We start from the raw sequence: 4,064 nt of genomic DNA, 5'->3' as shown, positions 1-4,064 counted from the left end.
AACGGGTTGCTTGAGCTCAGAAGTTGGAGACCAGCCTAGGCAATATGGCAAAACTCGTCTCTACTAAAAATACAAAAATATTAGCAGGGCATGGTAGTGCACTCCTGTAGTCCCAACTACTTGGGGGGGGCTGAGATGGGAGGATTGCTTCAGCTCAGGAGGTGGAGGCTGCAGTGAGCCAAGATTGCACCACTGCACACCAGCCTGGGTGACAAAGTGAGACCCGGTGTACAAAAAAAAAAAGGAAAGAAAATGCACGCATGCAAGAGAGAGAGAGAGAGAGAGAGAGAGAAGGAAGGCAGGAAGGGAGATAAATGCAAACTCTTAGACCCCCTGCAGCCCTACTGAAGCAGATCTATGTTTTAGCAAGCAATGGGGGTTTTAAAGATATGGCCACAAATTCTTTGATACTCCTCAAGAGATGGAGCTTAATTCCTCTCGGTTTGAGTGTGAGTTAGACTTAGCTAAAGCTTCTAACAAAGAAGTGTGTGGCCAGATCTACGGCCATATCGCCCTGAACGCGCCCGATCTCATCTGATCTCAGAAGCTAAGCAGGGTCGGGCCTTGATAGCACTTGGATGGGAGACTGTCTAGGAATACAGGGTGCCTGCCGTAGGCTATATTAAAAAAAAAAAGTGGCCAGAAGTGATAAGATCTCACTTCAGAGATTAGTTTGTAAAATAACTGGGGTCCTACAAAATACCTGACCAGTACTTCTCAAAACTATCAAGGTCCTTCAAAATAAGGAAAGCCTGAGAAACTGTCACAGTCAAGAAGACCCTAAGGAGATATGACAACTAAATATAATGTACTATCCTGGTTGGGATGCTGGAACAGAAAAAAGGATATTAGTAATGAGAAATGTTTGAGGTGATTTGATCACTCAACATTGTATATATCAATACGTCACTATATACCCCATAGATATGTCCAATTATTATGTGTCAATTAAACAAATTTTAAAGGATGTTAGGTTAGGGAGAGATTTGTTAAAGGATACAAAGTTATAGCTATATAGGAGGAATAAGTTCTAGTGTTCTATAGCACTGTAGGGTGACTATACTTAAAAACAATGTATTGTATGGTTTCAAATATATAGAAGGAGAATATTGAAGTTCCCAACACAAGGAAATGGTAAATGTTTAAGATGATGAATGGTAATTACCCTGATCTGATCACTGTAACCTCATAAATATGCACAACTATTATTTTTAAGTTTAAAAATACAATTAGAAGTTTAAAAAATAGGCCAAGTGCAGTGACTCATGCCTGTAATCCAGCACTTTGGGAAGCAGAGGTGGGGGGAATCACCTGAAGTCAGGAGTTTGAGACCAACCTGGCCAACGTGGTGAAACCCCGTCTCTACTAAAAATACAAAAAGTAGCCGGGTGTGATGGCGGGCGCCTGTAATCCCAGCAACTCAGGAAGCTGAGACAGGAGAATCACTTGAATCCAGAAGGCAGAGGTTGCAGTGAGCTCAGATCACGCCATTGCACTTCAGCCTGGGCAACAGGGTGAGACTCCGTTTCAAAAAAAAAAAGGAAAGAAAAGAAATTTTAAAAATAAAGTTAATATAGGCAATCATTCCAGCTAAATGGAATAAAATGTTATAAAAACAAATGAACAAAGGGATATTAGGTAAAACTAAGGAATTCTAAATAAAGTATAGACTTTGGACCAAATTTGTTTAATAGTAATATATCAATATTGGTTCATGAATTATAGCAAATGTACCATTTTAATGCTCCCTGACTCCCTACCTGTCTCCCACTTCCCACCTCTCTCTCTCTCTCTCTCTCTCTCTCTCTCTCTCTCTCTCTCTCTCTCTCTCTCTCTCTCTCTTCCCGCTATGATCCTCCCCCTGTGGAGCCTTGAGATGACAAAGCTCTAGCTAATGCCTTGATTGACACCTCATTGTAACCTTGAGAGAGACCCTGAGTCAGAACCACTCAGCTAAGCAGCTCCTGGACTACTTCTACCCCCAGAAATCCTCACAGTTTGTTGTAATAAGTGTTTATGGTTTCTAGCTGCTAAGTTTCTGAATAATCTGTTATGCAGCAACAGTTAACTAATATACAAGCCCTCCAGGTAATTCCTTTTTTTTTTTTTTTTTTGAGACAGAGTCTTGCTCTGTCACCCAGGCTGGAGTGCAGTGGCACGATCTTGGCTCACTGCAACCTCCGTCTCCCAGGTTCAAGTGATTCTCCTGCCTGAGCCTCCTGAGTAACTGGGATTACAGGTGTGTGCCACCATGCCTGGCTGATTTTTATATTTTCAGTAGAGATGGGGTTTCGCCATGTTGGCCAGGCTGGTGTCAAACTCCCGAGCTCAGGCAATCTGCCTGCCTTGGCCTCCCAAAGTGCTAGGATTACAGGCATGAGCCACTGCGCCCAGCCATCTCCAGGTAATTCTGATGCACCTCAGGTGTGAAAACCACTGTCCTACCCTAACCACTCCAATCTTACTCCCTATTCCTTCCAGCTAATGCCTCAGATCTCAGTGTAATCATCACTTAAATGGAGGCCTTCCTTGAGCATAAAGTCAATTTCTTCCCCTTGCCCTATGTTTTCTCGATTCTCTCTGCTTCCCGCTATAACTCTCCAAACACTTTGTCATAATTTAATCAATCCCTGTCTTCTACACTAGACTTACACTCTGGCAGAGCTGGGACCAAGTCCAGTGTACTCATGGTTCACCCCCAGTGCCCAGCATAACTAACAGTCACTGTTTAGGTCCACAACAAATGTGTATTAAATACATAAAAACCAACAAAAATAACAACCAAACCTATCCCAAATCATTCCTTCTCAACAGCTGCTATAGAACATTAGAACTAGGCAATGATAGTTTTCTAATTGAAATGATAATGGACACTTTATTAAATCATAATATGATACAGCCAAAATCCAAAGTAGAGTGGAATAGATGATAAAAAAAAAAAAGATCTATCTCACTAACTAGTGGATGTTGTTACAAAATACCTCCGCCACCATTTGACTGGGGTATGATATTCCGCTCTCCTTGTCTTTTCTTCCTCCTTCTCTCTTGATTCTCAGTTAACGTTTTTTGAGCACCTGTTGTGTGCTCTGTGAAAGCACTTATGTTGTCTCTTCACAGTGAATATGATGGATGAATATTATCCTCATTTTATAGGTGAGTGAGCTAAGAAACAGAAAGGCTAAAATAGTTTAAGTTTATACAGCTTGTAAATGGCAGGCTGGATTTGAATCCAGGTCTCCTGACTCTCAGTTCGATGCTTTCTTGTAATACCAGCCTGCCTTTTTAAAACAAAATAGATTTTATTTTTTACATAATTTTTAGGGCTGGGCACGGTGGCTCATGCCTGCAATGCCAGCACTTTGGGAGGCCAAGATCATCCTGGCCAAGATCGTGAAACCTCGTGTCTCCTAAAAAGTTACAAAACTTAGAAAGGTGCAGTGGTAGGTGCCTATAATCCCAGCTACTTGGGAGGCTGAGGCAGGAGAATGGCTTAAACCTGGGAGGTGGAGGTTGCAGTGAACCGAGATCATGCAACTGCACTCCAGCCTGGACGACAGAGACTGTCTCAAAAAGAAAGAAAGAATTTTTAGGTTCACAGCAAAATTGAATGGAAAACACAGGGAATTCCCACATATCTCCCTGAGACACACACATCCTCTTCCACCATCAACATCCCCTACCAGACTGGTACATTTATTACAATCAAGGAACCCATATTAACACATCATTATCATCCAAAGTCCATAGTTTACATTAGGATTCACTCTTACTGTTGTACGTTTTGTGGGTTTGGACAAATGTATAATGACAGGTATCATACAAAATAGTTTCACTGTCCTAAAATTCCTCTGTGCTCTGCCTATTAAACCCTCCCTTTCTTCTGACCCCTGGAAACCACTGATCTGTTCACTGTCTCTAGTTTTGCCTTTTCCAGAATGTCATATAGTTGGAATCCTACAGGATGTGGCTTTTTCAGACTGGCTTCTTTCACATGGCCATATGCATTTAAAGTTTCTCAGTGTCTTCTCATGGCTTGATAGCTCATTTCTTTTTAGGGCTAAATA

At 41.7% G+C, this 4,064-nt stretch overlaps 1 pseudogene; it reads left to right on the top strand.

The window, feature by feature from the left end:
* Positions 1-496: 496 nt before the first annotated feature.
* LOC118150726 (5S ribosomal RNA) lies at positions 497-619 on the top strand (annotated as a pseudogene).
* The last annotated feature ends 3,445 nt before the right edge of the window (positions 620-4,064 follow it).

This window comes from Callithrix jacchus, chromosome X (assembly GCF_049354715.1).
Source record: "Callithrix jacchus isolate 240 chromosome X, calJac240_pri, whole genome shotgun sequence".
In the NCBI taxonomy this organism is placed as follows: domain Eukaryota; kingdom Metazoa; phylum Chordata; class Mammalia; order Primates; family Cebidae; genus Callithrix; species Callithrix jacchus.
The sequence above is the reverse complement of the archived record's forward strand: the minus strand, read 5'-3'. Positions and strand labels throughout refer to the sequence as shown.